Source organism: Oreochromis niloticus, unplaced genomic scaffold, assembly GCF_001858045.2.
Source record: "Oreochromis niloticus isolate F11D_XX unplaced genomic scaffold, O_niloticus_UMD_NMBU tig00000199_pilon, whole genome shotgun sequence".
Taxonomy (NCBI): Eukaryota; Metazoa; Chordata; class Actinopteri; order Cichliformes; family Cichlidae; genus Oreochromis; species Oreochromis niloticus.
Window position 1 is genome coordinate 1 of NW_020327086.1, and position 12224 is coordinate 12224.

At 44.5% G+C, this 12224-nt stretch overlaps 11 non-coding genes and 6 pseudogenes across 11 annotated transcripts; 9 read left to right on the top strand and 8 right to left on the bottom strand.

Moving 5' to 3' along the window:
- The first annotated feature begins 393 nt into the window (after positions 1-393).
- On the top strand, positions 394-508 carry LOC112844406 (uncharacterized; annotated as a pseudogene).
- An 821-nt stretch (positions 509-1329) lies between these two features.
- On the bottom strand, positions 1330-1444 carry LOC112844407 (uncharacterized; annotated as a pseudogene).
- A 349-nt stretch (positions 1445-1793) lies between these two features.
- Positions 1794-1906, top strand: LOC112844410 (uncharacterized; annotated as a pseudogene).
- Positions 1907-2699: 793 nt separating this feature from the next.
- On the bottom strand, positions 2700-2812 carry LOC112844411 (uncharacterized; annotated as a pseudogene).
- A 341-nt stretch (positions 2813-3153) lies between these two features.
- On the top strand, positions 3154-3272 carry LOC112844398 (5S ribosomal RNA). The gene has a single exon (XR_003217138.1). It is a non-coding gene; the product is annotated as a 5S ribosomal RNA (ribosomal RNA).
- An 823-nt stretch (positions 3273-4095) lies between these two features.
- On the bottom strand, positions 4096-4211 carry LOC112844408 (uncharacterized; annotated as a pseudogene).
- A 350-nt stretch (positions 4212-4561) lies between these two features.
- Positions 4562-4679, top strand: LOC112844401 (5S ribosomal RNA). Its single transcript, XR_003217141.1, has one exon. It is a non-coding gene; the product is annotated as a 5S ribosomal RNA (ribosomal RNA).
- Positions 4680-5511: 832 nt separating this feature from the next.
- On the bottom strand, positions 5512-5628 carry LOC112844405 (uncharacterized; annotated as a pseudogene).
- Positions 5629-5986: 358 nt separating this feature from the next.
- LOC112844409 (5S ribosomal RNA) lies at positions 5987-6105 on the top strand. Its single transcript, XR_003217145.1, has one exon. It is a non-coding gene; the product is annotated as a 5S ribosomal RNA (ribosomal RNA).
- Positions 6106-6939: 834 nt separating this feature from the next.
- LOC112844399 (5S ribosomal RNA) lies at positions 6940-7058 on the bottom strand. Its single transcript, XR_003217139.1, has one exon. It is a non-coding gene; the product is annotated as a 5S ribosomal RNA (ribosomal RNA).
- A 358-nt stretch (positions 7059-7416) lies between these two features.
- Positions 7417-7535, top strand: LOC112844412 (5S ribosomal RNA). Its single transcript, XR_003217146.1, has one exon. It is a non-coding gene; the product is annotated as a 5S ribosomal RNA (ribosomal RNA).
- Positions 7536-8373: 838 nt separating this feature from the next.
- LOC112844403 (5S ribosomal RNA) lies at positions 8374-8491 on the bottom strand. The gene has a single exon (XR_003217143.1). It is a non-coding gene; the product is annotated as a 5S ribosomal RNA (ribosomal RNA).
- A 358-nt stretch (positions 8492-8849) lies between these two features.
- LOC112844400 (5S ribosomal RNA) lies at positions 8850-8967 on the top strand. Its single transcript, XR_003217140.1, has one exon. It is a non-coding gene; the product is annotated as a 5S ribosomal RNA (ribosomal RNA).
- Positions 8968-9803: 836 nt separating this feature from the next.
- On the bottom strand, positions 9804-9922 carry LOC112844402 (5S ribosomal RNA). Its single transcript, XR_003217142.1, has one exon. It is a non-coding gene; the product is annotated as a 5S ribosomal RNA (ribosomal RNA).
- A 355-nt stretch (positions 9923-10277) lies between these two features.
- On the top strand, positions 10278-10396 carry LOC112844413 (5S ribosomal RNA). Its single transcript, XR_003217147.1, has one exon. It is a non-coding gene; the product is annotated as a 5S ribosomal RNA (ribosomal RNA).
- Positions 10397-11234: 838 nt separating this feature from the next.
- LOC112844404 (5S ribosomal RNA) lies at positions 11235-11352 on the bottom strand. Its single transcript, XR_003217144.1, has one exon. It is a non-coding gene; the product is annotated as a 5S ribosomal RNA (ribosomal RNA).
- A 358-nt stretch (positions 11353-11710) lies between these two features.
- LOC112844414 (5S ribosomal RNA) lies at positions 11711-11829 on the top strand. The gene has a single exon (XR_003217148.1). It is a non-coding gene; the product is annotated as a 5S ribosomal RNA (ribosomal RNA).
- The last annotated feature ends 395 nt before the right edge of the window (positions 11830-12224 follow it).

A 12224-nucleotide genomic window follows, 5' to 3' on the forward strand; every position in this document is an offset into this window, starting at 1 on the left:
CAGACGAGATCGGGCGCGTTCAGGGTGGTATGGCCGTAAGCGAGAGAACGCTTCAGAAACAGCTTTTTATACATGCTGTGATGACAGTCATGCTACGTTTTTTATGTTCTGTGTAGAAGTTGAATTCTCCAAACCACGAAAATGTTGGACTTCCAAATCGTCCTAACACACTGTGTGCTCTCTGTCACTTTAACACTGTGCTGTGAGAACTAACATGTGTTATATCGTACGTTACCGTGACGGCGGGAAAAGCATTTTTGCACCTCAGTGTTGAAGCTGCAGTTAACAACAAAGGTTGCATGTTTTCGCCGTAACATATGAAGCTTAGCACAATACATAGTTTAAGCTGTGTGACATTTGCCAAGTATAAAGGTCTTTGTAGCGGGCCTCCTCGCTTACGGCCATACCACCCTGAACACGCCCTCTCGTCTGATCTCGGAAGCTAAGCAGGGTCGGGCCTGGTCAGTACTTGGATGGGACCGCCTGGGAATACCAGGTGCTGTAAGCTTTTGCACTTCAACACACAAACTGCAGAGGGCGCTGCTGCACACTCAGTGGAGGCAGCTTCATGACAACGCTCCTGATTGCCTTTTGCTTTTGTGTAAAACAAAAAACAGGAAAACAACAAGAACAAAATATTAGGAAATACACAAACTTATTTATTCTTTAAATGTAGGAAATGTCTATGGCTAGTCCGTCTGGCTCAGTAGTGAGGAACTTGTTAACCTTGTAGTGTGCAGGGCACAGTGTCCACCCATGTGCAACGACTTTGAATTCTTATTCGCTGACTGCGGTCCCAAGAATACTGAATAAATGCGCAGCAGTGTGCTACCTGAGCAGGAACACGATATCATGGAGTTTCTAACATGGAGCAAGGTGAAGGTGATGCTACTATCTAGGACCGCCCCGCTTAGCTTCAGAGATCAGATGAAATCAGGCGTGGTATGGCCGTAAGCGAGAGGCTTCCTCGATAACAGGGTAGATACTGTAACCCATTTATTGTGATTTAAAAAACAATTTAGAGTGAAGGATATTGATTAGTTTCTTCCTTCCTTTTTTTAATACCGGCACATGACAGCACAGTTATAATGCATACTTAATGCTGCAAAATTCACGTCATAAACAGTTGTGAGTGTTTGCACAAAAACATCTACAGGTGCTCTGTGCATGTACAGTGATATTGATATAACGCTTGAAGAATTTGACATTACTACATCAGTGGAAGCTCTTTGCGCAAGACTCACTAACCACCCTATTAGAAAATGAGCTAAAAGAGTGCCTCAGATTCGTTTCAATATTTAAACTGTCATTTGTGTGTTGAAGTGCAAAAGCTTACAGCACCTGGTATTCCCAGGCGGTCTCCCGTCAAGTACTGACCAGGCCCGACCCTGCTTGGCTTCCGAGATCAGACGAGATCGGGCGCGTTCAGGGTATGGCCGTAAGCGAGAGAACGCTTCAGAAACAGCCTTTTTATACATGCTGTGATGACACAGTCATGCTTACGTTTTTTATGTTCTGTGTAGAAGTTGAATTCTCCAAACCACGAAAATGTTGGACTTCCAAATCGTCCTAACACACTGTGTGCTCTCTGTCACTTTAACACTGTGCTGTGAGAAACTAACATGTGTTATTATCGTGACGTTACCGCGGGAAAGCATTTTGCACCTCAGTGTTGAAGCTGCAGTTAACAACAGTTTGCATGTTTTCGCCGTAACATATGAAGCTTAGCAATACTATAGTTTAAGCTGTGTGACATTTGCCAAGTATAAAAGGTCTTTTGTAGCGGCCTCCTCGCTTACGGCCATACACCCTGAACACGCCCGATCTCGTCTGATCTCGGAAGCTAAGCAGGGTCGGGCCTGGTCAGTACTTGATGGGAGACCGCTGGATACCAGTGCTGTAAGCTTTGCACTTAACACACAAACTGCAGAGGGGCTGCTGCACACTCAGTGGAGCAGCTTCATGACAACGCTCCTGATTGCCTTTGCTTTGTGTAAAACAAAAACAGGAAACAACAAAACAAAATATTAGGAAATACCAAACTTATTATTCTTAAATGTAGAATGTCTATGGCTAGTCCTCTGGCTCATATGAGGAACTTGTTAACTTGTTGGCAGGGCACAGTGTCCACCATGTGCAACGACTTTGAATTCTTATCGCTGCTGACTGCGGTCCCAAGAATACTGAATAAATGCGCAGCAGTGTGCTACCCTGAGCAGGGAAACGATATCATGGAGTTTCTAACATGGAGCAAGGTGAAGGTGATCTACTATCTAGGACCGCCCCCGCTTAGCTTCAGAGATCAGATGAAATCAGGCGTGGTATGCCGTAACGAGAGCTCCTCGATAACAGGGTTATGTAGATACTGTAACCCATTTATTGTGATTAAAACAATTTAGAGTGAAGGATATTGATTTTCTTCCTTCCTTTTTTATACCGGCACATGACAGCACAGTTTAATGCATACTTAATGCTGCAAATTCACGTCATAAACAGTTGTGAGTGTTTGCACAAAAACATCTACAGGTGCTCTGTGCATGTACAGTGATATTGATATAACGCTTGAAGAATTTGACATTACTACATCAGTGGAAGAGCTCTTTGCGCAAGACTCACTAACCACCCTATTAGAAATGAGCTAAAAGAGTGCCTCAGATTCGTTTCAATATTTAAACTGTCATTGTGTGTTGAAGTGCAAAAGCTTACAGCACCTGGTATTCCCAGGCGGTCTCCCGTCCAGTACTGACAGGCCCGACCTGCTTGGCTTCCGAATCAGACGAGATCGGGCCCGTCAGGTGGTATGGCCGTAAGCGGAGAACCTTCAGAAAACAGCCTTTTATACATGCTGTGATGACACAGTCATGCTTACGTTTTTTATGTTCTGTAGAAGTTGAATTCTCCAAACCACGAAAATGTTGGACTTCCAAATCGTCCAACACACTGTGTGCTCCTGTCACTTTAACACTTGCTGTGAGAACTAACATGTGTATTATCGTGACGTTACCGCGGGAAAAGCATTTTGCACCTCAGTGTGAAGCTGCAGTAACAACAAGGTTTGCATGTTTCGCCGTAACATATGAAGCTTAGCACAATACTATAGTTTAGCTGTGTGACATTTGCCAAGTATAAAGGTCTTTGTAGCGGGCCTCCCTCGCTTACGGCCATACCACCCTGAACACGCCCGATCTCGTCTGATCTCGGAAGCTAAGCAGGGTCGGGCCTGGTCAGTACTTGGATGGGAGACCGCCTGGGAATACCAGGTGCTGTAAGCTTTTGCACTTCAACACACAAACTGCAGAGGGCGCTGCTGCACACTCAGTGGAGGCAGCTCATGACAACGCTCCTGATTGCCTTTTGCTTTTGTGTAAAACAAAAAACAGGAAAACAACAAGAACAAAATATTAGGAAATACACAAACTTATTATCTTTAAATGTAGGAAATGTCTATGGCTAGTCCGTCTGGCTCAGTAGTGAGGAACTTGTTAACCTTGTAGTGTGCAGGGGCACAGTGTCCACCATGTGCAACGACTTTGAATCTTATCGCTGCTGACTGCGGTCCCCAAGAATACTGAATAAATGCGCAGCAGTGTGCTACCTGAGCAGGGAACACGATATCATGGAGTTCTAACATGGAGCAAGGTGAAGGTGATGCTACTATCTAGGACCGCCCCCGCTTAGCTTCAGAGATCAGATGAAATCAGGCGTGGTATGCCGTAAGCGAGAGGCTTCCTCGATAACAGGGTTCATGTAGATACTGTAACCCATTTATTGTGATTTAAAAAACAATTTAGAGTGAAGGATATGATTAGTTTCTTCCTTCCTTTTTTTTAATACCGGCACATGACAGCACAGTTATAATGCATACTTAATGCTGCAAAATTCACGTCATAAACAGTTGTGAGTGTTTGCACAAAACATCTACAGGTGCTCTGTGCATGTACAGTGAATTGATATAACGCTGAAGAATTTGACATTACTACATCAGTGGAAGAGCTCTTTGCGCAAGACTCACTAACCACCCTATTAGAAAATGAGCTAAAAGAGTGCCTCAGATCGTTTCAATATTTAAACTGTCATTGTGTGTTGAAGTGCAAAAGCTTACAGCACTGGTATTCCCAGGCGGTCTCCCGTCCAAGTACTGACCAGGCCCGACCCTGCTTGGCTTCCGAATCAGACGAGATCGGGCGCGTTCAGGTGGTATGGCCGTAAGCGAGAGAACGCTTCAGAAACAGCCTTTTTATACATGCTGTGATGACACAGTCATGCTTACGTTTTTTATGTCTGTGTAGAAGTGAATTCTCCAAACCACGAAAATGTTGACTCCAAATCGTCCTAACACACTGTGTGCTCTCTGTCACTTTAACACTGTGCTGTGAGAAACTAACATGTGTTATTATCGTGACGTTACCGCGGGAAAAGCATTTTGCACCTCAGTGTGAAGCTGCAGTTAACAACAAAGGTTTGCATGTTTTCGCCGTAACATATGAAGCTTAGCACAATACTATAGTTTAAGCTGTGTGACATTTGCCAAGTATAAAAGGTCTTTGTAGCGGGCCTCCTCGCTTACGGCCATACCACCTGAACACGCCCGATCTCGTCTGATCTCGGAAGCTAAGCAGGGTCGGGCCTGGTCAGTACTTGGATGGGAGACCGCCTGGGAATACCAGGTGCTGTAAGCTTTTGCACTTCAACACACAAACTGCAGAGGGGCTGCTGCACACTCAGTGGAGGCAGCTTCATGACAACGCTCCTGATTGCCTTTTGCTTTTGTGTAAAACAAAAACAGGAAACAACAAGAACAAAATATTTAGGAAATACACAAACTTATTTATTCTTTAAATGTAGGAAATGTCTATGGCTAGTCCGTCTGGGCTCAGTAGTGAGGAACTTGTTAACCTTGTAGTGTGCAGGGGGCACAGTGTCCACCCATGTGCAACGACTTTGAATTCTTATTCGCTGCTGACTGCGGTCCCCAAGAATACTGAATAAATGCGCAGCAGTGTGCTACCCTGAGCAGGAACACGATATCATGGAGTTTCTAACATGGAGCAAGGTGAAGGTGATGCTACTATCTAGGACCGCCCCGCTTAGCTTCAGAGATCAGATGAAATCAGGCGTGGTATGGCCGTAAGCGAGAGGCTTCCTCGATAACAGGGTTCATGTAGATACTGTAACCCATTATTGTGATTTAAAAAACAATTTAGAGTGAAGGATATTGATTAGTTTCTTCCTTCCTTTTTTTAATACCGGCACATGACAGCACAGTTATAATGCATACTTAATGCTGCAAAATTCACGTCATAAACAGTTGTGAGTGTTTGCACAAAAACATCTACAGGTGCTCTGTGCATGTACAGTGATATTGATATAACGCTTGAAGAATTGACATTACTACATCAGTGGAAGAGCTCTTTGCGCAAGACTCACTAACCACCCTATTAGAAAATGAGCTAAAAGAGTGCCTCAGATCGTTTCAATATTTAAACTGTCATTTGTGTGTTGAAGTGCAAAAGCTTACACACCTGGTTTCCCAGGCGGTCTCCCGTCCAAGTACTGACCAGGCCCGACCCTGCTTGGCTTCCGAGATCAGACGAGATCGGGCCCGTTCAGGGTGGTATGGCCGTAAGCGAGAGAACGCTTCAGAAACAGCCTTTTTATACATGCTGTGATGACACAGTCATGCTTACGTTTTTTATGTTCTGTGTAGAAGTTGAATTCTCCAAACCACGAAAATGTTGGACTTCCAAATCGTCCTAACACACTGTGTGCTCTCTGTCACTTTAACACTGTGCTGTGAGAAACTAACATGTGTTATTATCGTGACGTTACCGCGGGAAAAGCATTTTTGCACCTCAGTGTTGAAGCTGCAGTTAACAACAAAGGTTTGCATGTTTTCGCCGTAACATATGAAGCTTAGCACAATACTATAGTTTAAGCTGTGTGACATTTGCCAAGTATAAAAGGTCTTTTGTAGCGGGCCTCCCTCGCTTACGGCCATACCACCCTGAACACGCCCGATCTCGTCTGATCTCGGAAGCTAAGCAGGGTCGGGCCTGGTCAGTACTTGGATGGGAGACCGCCTGGGAATACCAGGTGCTGTAAGCTTTGCACTTCAACACACAAACTGCAGAGGGCGCTGCTGCACACTCAGTGGAGGCAGCTTCATGACAACGCTCCTGATTGCCTTTTGCTTTTGTGTAAAACAAAAAACAGGAAAACAACAAGAACAAAATATTTAGGAAATACACAAACTTATTTATTCTTTAAATGTAGGAATGTCTATGGCTAGTCCGTCTGGGCTCAGTAGTGAGGAACTTGTTAACCTTGTAGTGTGCAGGGGGCACAGTGTCCACCATGTGCAACGACTTTGAATTCTTATTCGCTGCTGACTGCGGTCCCCAAGAATACTGAATAAATGCGCAGCAGTGTGCTACCCTGAGCAGGGAACACGATATCATGGAGTTTCTAACATGGAGCAAGGTGAAGGTGATGCTACTATCTAGGACCGCCCCGCTTAGCTTCAGAGATCAGATGAAATCAGGCGTGGTATGGCCGTAAGCGAGAGGCTTCCTCGATAACAGGGTTCATGTAGATACTGTAACCCATTTATTGTGATTTAAAAACAATTTAGAGTGAAGGATATTGATTAGTTTCTTCCTTCCTTTTTTTTAATACCGGCACATGACAGCACAGTTATAATGCATACTTAATGCTGCAAAATTCACGTCATAAACAGTTGTGAGTGTTTGCACAAAAACATCTACAGGTGCTCTGTGCATGTACAGTGATATTGATATAACGCTTGAAGAATTTGACATTACTACATCAGTGGAAGAGCTCTTTGCGCAAGACTCACTAACCACCCTATTAGAAATGAGCTAAAAGAGTGCCTCAGATTCGTTTCAATATTAAACTGTCATTTGTGTGTTGAAGTGCAAAAGCTTACAGCACCTGGTATTCCCAGGCGGTCTCCCGTCCAAGTACTGACCAGGCCCGACCCTGCTTGGCTTCCGAGATCAGACGAGATCGGGCGCGTTCAGGGTGGTATGGCCGTAAGCGAGAGAACGCTTCAGAAACAGCCTTTTTATACATGCTGTGATGACACAGTCATGCTTACGTTTTTTATGTTCTGTGTAGAAGTTGAATTCTCCAAACCACGAAAATGTTGGACTTCCAAATCGTCCTAACACACTGTGTGCTCTCTGTCACTTTAACACTGTGCTGTGAGAAACTAACATGTGTTATTATCGTGACGTTACCGCGGGAAAAGCATTTTTGCACCTCAGTGTTGAAGCTGCAGTTAACAACAAAGGTTTGCATGTTTTCGCCGTAACATATGAAGCTTAGCACAATACTATAGTTTAAGCTGTGTGACATTTGCCAAGTATAAAAGGTCTTTTGTAGCGGGCCTCCCTCGCTTACGGCCATACCACCCTGAACACGCCCGATCTCGTCTGATCTCGGAAGCTAAGCAGGGTCGGGCCTGGTCAGTACTTGGATGGGAGACCGCCTGGGAATACCAGGTGCTGTAAGCTTTTGCACTTCAACACACAAACTGCAGAGGGTGCTGCTGCACACTCAGTGGAGGCAGCTTCATGACAACGCTCCTGATTGCCTTTTGCTTTTGTGTAAAACAAAAAACAGGAAAACAACAAGAACAAAATATTTAGGAAATACACAAACTTATTTATTCTTTAAATGTAGGAAATGTCTATGGCTAGTCCGTCTGGGCTCAGTAGTGAGGAACTTGTTAACCTTGTAGTGTGCAGGGGGCACAGTGTCCACCCATGTGCAACGACTTTGAATTCTTATTCGCTGCTGACTGCGGTCCCCAAGAATACTGAATAAATGCGCAGCAGTGTGCTACCCTGAGCAGGGAACACGATATCATGGAGTTTCTAACATGGAGCAAGGTGAAGGTGATGCTACTATCTAGGACCGCCCCCGCTTAGCTTCAGAGATCAGATGAAATCAGGCGTGGTATGGCCGTAAGCGAGAGGCTTCCTCGATAACAGGGTTCATGTAGATACTGTAACCCATTTATTGTGATTTAAAAAACAATTTAGAGTGAAGGATATTGATTAGTTTCTTCCTTCCTTTTTTTTAATACCGGCACATGACAGCACAGTTATAATGCATACTTAATGCTGCAAAATTCACGTCATAAACAGTTGTGAGTGTTTGCACAAAAACATCTACAGGTGCTCTGTGCATGTACAGTGATATTGAATAACGCTTGAGAATTTGACATTACTACATCAGTGGAAGAGCTCTTTGCGCAAGACTCACTAACCACCCTATTAGAAAATGAGCTAAAAGAGTGCCTCAGATTCGTTCAATATTTAAACTGTCATTTGTGTGTTGAAGTGCAAAAGCTTACAGCACCTGGTATTCCCAGGCGGTCTCCCGTCCAAGTACTGACCAGGCCCGACCCTGCTTGCTTCCGAGATCAGACGAGATCGGGCGCGTTCAGGGTGGTATGGCCGTAAGCGAGAGAACGCTTCAGAAACAGCCTTTTTATACATGCTGTGATGACACAGTCATGCTTACGTTTTTTATGTTCTGTGTAGAAGTTGAATTCTCCAAACCACGAAAATGTTGGACTTCCAAATCGTCCTAACACACTGTGTGCTCTCTGTCACTTTAACACTGTGCTGTGAGAAACTAACATGTGTTATTATCGTGACGTTACCGCGGGAAAAGCATTTTTGCACCTCAGTGTTGAAGCTGCAGTTAACAACAAAGGTTTGCATGTTTTCGCCGTAACATATGAAGCTTAGCACAATACTATAGTTTAAGCTGTGTGACATTTGCCAAGTATAAAAGGTCTTTTGTAGCGGGCCTCCCTCGCTTACGGCCATACCACCCTGAACACGCCGATCTCGTCTGATCTCGGAAGCTAAGCAGGGTCGGGCCTGGTCAGTACTTGGATGGGAGACCGCCTGGGAATACCAGGTGCTGTAAGCTTTTGCACTTCAACACACAAACTGCAGAGGGCGCTGCTGCACACTCAGTGGAGGCAGCTTCATGACAACGCTCCTGATTGCCTTTTGCTTTTGTGTAAAACAAAAAACAGGAAAACAACAAGAACAAAATATTTAGGAAATACACAAACTATTTATTCTTTAAATGTAGAAATGTCTATGGCTAGTCCGTCTGGGCTCAGTAGTGAGGAACTTGTTAACCTTGTAGTGTGCAGGGGGCACAGTGTCCACCCATGGTGCAACGACTTTGAATTCTTATTCGCTGCTGACTGCGGTCCCCAAGAATACTGAATAAATGCGCAGCAGTGTGCTACCCTGAGCAGGGAACACGATATCATGGAGTTCTAACATGGAGCAAGGTGAAGGTGATGCTACTATCTAGGACCGCCCCCGCTTAGCTTCAGAGATCAGATGAAATCAGGCGTGGTATGCCGTAAGCGAGAGGCTTCCTCGATAACAGGGTTCATGTAGATACTGTAACCCATTTATTGTGATTTAAAAAACAATTTAGAGTGAAGGATATTGATTAGTTTCTTCTTCCTTTTTTTTAATACCGGCACATGACAGCACAGTTATAATGCATACTTAATGCTGCAAAATTCACGTCATAAACAGTTGTGAGTGTTTGCACAAAAACATCTACAGGTGCTCTGTGCATGTACAGTGATATTGATATAACGCTTGAAGAATTTGACATTACACATCAGTGGAAGAGCTCTTTGCGCAAGACTCACTAACCACCCTATTAGAAAATGAGCTAAAAGAGTGCCTCAGATTCGTTTCAATATTTAAACTGTCATTTGTGTGTTGAAGTGCAAAAGCTTACAGCACCTGGTATTCCCAGGCGGTCTCCCGTCCAAGTACTGACCAGGCCCGACCCTGCTTGGCTTCCGAGATCAGACGAGATCGGGCCCGTTCAGGGTGGTATGGCCGTAAGCGAGAGAACGCTTCAGAAACAGCCTTTTATACATGCTGTGATGACACAGTCATGCTTACGTTTTTATGTTCTGTGTAGAAGTTGAATCTCCAAACCACGAAAATGTTGGACTTCCAAATCGTCCTAACACACTGTGTGCTCTCTGTCACTTTAACACTGTGCTGTGAGAAACTAACATGTGTTATTATCGTGACGTTACCGCGGGAAAAGCATTTTTGCACCTCAGTGTTGAAGCTGCAGTTAACAACAAAGGTTTGCATGTTTTCGCCGTAACATATGAAGCTTAGCACAATACTATAGTTTAAGCTGTGTGACATTTGCCAAGTATAAAAGGTCTTTTGTAGCGGGCCTCCCTCGCTTACGGCCATACCACCCTGAACACGCCCGATCTCGTCTGATCTCGGAAGCTAAGCAGGGTCGGGCCTGGTCAGTACTTGGATGGGAGACCGCCTGGGAATACCAGGTGCTGTAAGCTTTTGCACTTCAACACACAAACTGCAGAGGGCGCTGCTGCACACTCAGTGGAGGCAGCTTCATGACAACGCTCCTGATTGCCTTTTGCTTTTGTGTAAAACAAAAAACAGGAAAACAACAAGAACAAAATATTTAGGAAATACACAAACTTATTTATTCTTTAAATGTAGGAAATGTCTATGGCTAGTCCGTCTGGGCTCAGTAGTGAGGAACTTGTTAACCTTGTAGTGTGCAGGGGCACAGTGTCCACCCATGTGCAACGACTTTGAATTCTTATTCGCTGCTGACTGCGGTCCCAAGAATACTGAATAAATGCGCAGCAGTGTGCTACCCTGAGCAGGGAACACGATATCATGGAGTTTCTAACATGGAGCAAGGTGAAGGTGATGCTACTATCTAGGACCGCCCCGCTTAGCTTCAGAGATCAGATGAAATCAGGCGTGGTATGGCCGTAAGCGAGAGGCTTCCTCGATAACAGGGTTCATGTAGATACTGTAACCCATTTATTGTGATTTAAAAAACAATTTAGAGTGAAGGATATTGATTAGTTTCTTCCTTCCTTTTTTTTAATACCGGCACATGACAGCACAGTTATAATGCATACTTAATGCTGCAAAATTCACGTCATAAACAGTTGTGAGTGTTTGCACAAAAACATCTACAGGTGCTCTGTGCATGTACAGTGATATTGATATAACGCTTGAAGAATTTGACATTACTACATCAGTGGAAGAGCTCTTTGCGCAAGACTCACTAACCACCCTATTAGAAAATGAGCTAAAAGAGTGCCTCAGATTCGTTTCAATATTTAAACTGTCATTTGTGTGTTGAAGTGCAAAAGCTTACAGCACCTGGTATTCCCAGGCGGTCTCCCGTCCAAGTACTGACCAGGCCCGACCCTGCTTGGCTTCCGAGATCAGACGAGATCGGCGCGTTCAGGGTGGTATGGCCGTAAGCGAGAGAACGCTTCAGAAACAGCCTTTTTATACATGCTGTGATGACACAGTCATGCTTACGTTTTTTATGTTCTGTGTAGAAGTTGAATTCTCCAAACCACGAAAATGTTGGACTTCCAAATCGTCCTAACACACTGTGTGCTCTCTGTCACTTTAACACTGTGCTGTGAGAAACTAACATGTGTTATTATCGTGACGTTACCGCGGGAAAAGCATTTTTGCACCTCAGTGTTGAAGCTGCAGTTAACAACAAAGGTTTGCATGTTTTCGCCGTAACATATGAAGCTTAGCACAATACTATAGTTTAAGCTGTGTGACATTTGCCAAGTATAAAAGGTCTTTTGTAGCGGGCCTCCCTCGCTTACGGCCATACCACCCTGAACACGCCCGATCTCGTCTGATCTCGGAAGCTAAGCAGGGTCGGGCCTGGTCAGTACTTGGATGGGAGACCGCCTGGGAATACCAGGTGCTGTAAGCTTTTGCACTTCAACACACAAACTGCAGAGGGCGCTGCTGCACACTCAGTGGAGGCAGCTTCATGACAACGCTCCTGATTGCCTTTTGCTTTTGTGTAAAACAAAAAACAGGAAAACAACAAGAACAAAATATTTAGGAAATACACAAACTTATTTATTCTTTAAATGTAGGAAATGTCTATGGCTAGTCCGTCTGGGCTCAGTAGTGAGGAACTTGTTAACCTTGTAGTGTGCAGGGGCACAGTGTCCACCCATGTGCAACGACTTTGAATTCTTATTCGCTGCTGACTGCGGTCCCCAAGAATACTGAATAAATGCGCAGCAGTGTGCTACCCTGAGCAGGGAACACGATATCATGGAGTTTCTAACATGGAGCAAGGTGAAGGTGATGCTACTA